Raw genomic sequence first — 1,510 nt, forward strand, 5'->3', positions numbered from 1 at the left:
GGAAGGAGGAAGGAAGGAGGAAGGAAGGAAGGAGGAAGGAAGGAGGAGGAAGGAAGGAAGGAAGGAAGGAAGGAAGGAAGGAAGGAAGGAGGAAGGAAGGAAAGCAAAGGAAAGAAATGGGGGAGCAAGGTGTGCGAACCTCCGGTGTGGGAGCTCAGGAGGCTGGGGACACCTCAGAGAGCCCCTCTCAAAGCCAAGAGTCAAAAGAGGACAGAGGAGGCCGGGTGGGAGGCGGCCCGCCCAGCATGGTGGGGACCCACCTGGCGTGCCCCCAACCTGGGGTCCACGCACTCCCAGAGGGAGGCAGGCGAGTGCACAGTCTCGGCACCCTGAAGTAAGGTGAGAGGTGGAGTCTGGGGAAGCCCAGGGGCGGCAGCTGAGCTGTGACCTCTGCTCGCACATGGTGCGTGCACACGGCTGTACACAAAGGTAAAGATCGGGCCAGCTCGTGGCCAGGTGTGCTGACCAGGGTCCGAAGGGCAGGAGGCAGCTCCCGTGAGCTGTCCTCTGGCCCTGCAGCCTCGCACACACAGCCAGCACACACAGCCCGCACACACAGCCCGAACACACAGCCAGCCAGCACACACAACCATGGGCCTTCAGAAACCAAAGGTGGGCAGCAGGGGCGGGGGAACTGGCTGCTGCCACACACCCTTGCTGCCCCTCAGAGGCCGGTAGGACCAGGCTCTATTCTCAGCCCCCTGTAAGTGGCTCACTGCCTGCTATTCCAGCTCCAGGGCATCCAAGGTCCTCTGTCTCTGCCAGCACCACACATGTGCTAACACATATATTTCCTTAATTTCCCTCCCAGACAAGGTCTCTGTGTGTGGCCCTGGCTGTCCTGGAGCTCACTCTGTGCACCAGGCTGGCCTCGAACTCAGAGACTCACCTGCCGCCCCATGGGTGTGCCGCCCAGGCCTAGTAGAAAAATGTGTAAAGATGGAAAACATTATGTTTATTTGCATATGTCACACCCTCCGTGTGAGAACTCGTGTGTGCGCTCGAGGAGGCAGGGAGAGCCGAGGATCTCCTGCCGCTGGGATTCCTGGGGGTGCAAAGTACACGGTGGGTGATGGGAGCCAAGCTGGGCCCTTTGCAAGAGCCCCTGCCAGTACCCTTAACTCCAAGCCGCTCTCCAGCCCTGCGATAAAGGAATCTCTTAAAGAAGGCAGGCACGATGACCTTTAACCCCAACGTGCAGAAGCTGCCTCTGGGAGGGCAGCCTGGCCTCACGCTGAGCTTAAAGTCCATCAGGCACACGGTGAGAGGAGGAGAGGAGGAGGGATGGGGAGGAGGAGGAGGGGAAGAGGAGGAGGAGGGAAGGAGGAGGGGAAGGAGGAGGGATAGGGAGGAGGAGAGGAGGAAGGATGGGGAGGAGGAGAAGGGGGAAGGTGGAAGGGAAAAGGATTGGGGAGGAGTGGAGGAGGAGAGGAGGAAGAAGGGGGAAAAGGAGGAGGGGGAGAAGGAGAAGGAAGAAGGTAGAGGGGAAGAGGAGGAGGGAAGTGGAGGA

Source organism: Psammomys obesus, unplaced genomic scaffold (genome assembly GCF_907164565.1).
Source record: "Psammomys obesus unplaced genomic scaffold, mPsaObe1.curated_primary_1811, whole genome shotgun sequence".
Lineage (NCBI taxonomy): Eukaryota > Metazoa > Chordata > Mammalia > Rodentia > Muridae > Psammomys > Psammomys obesus.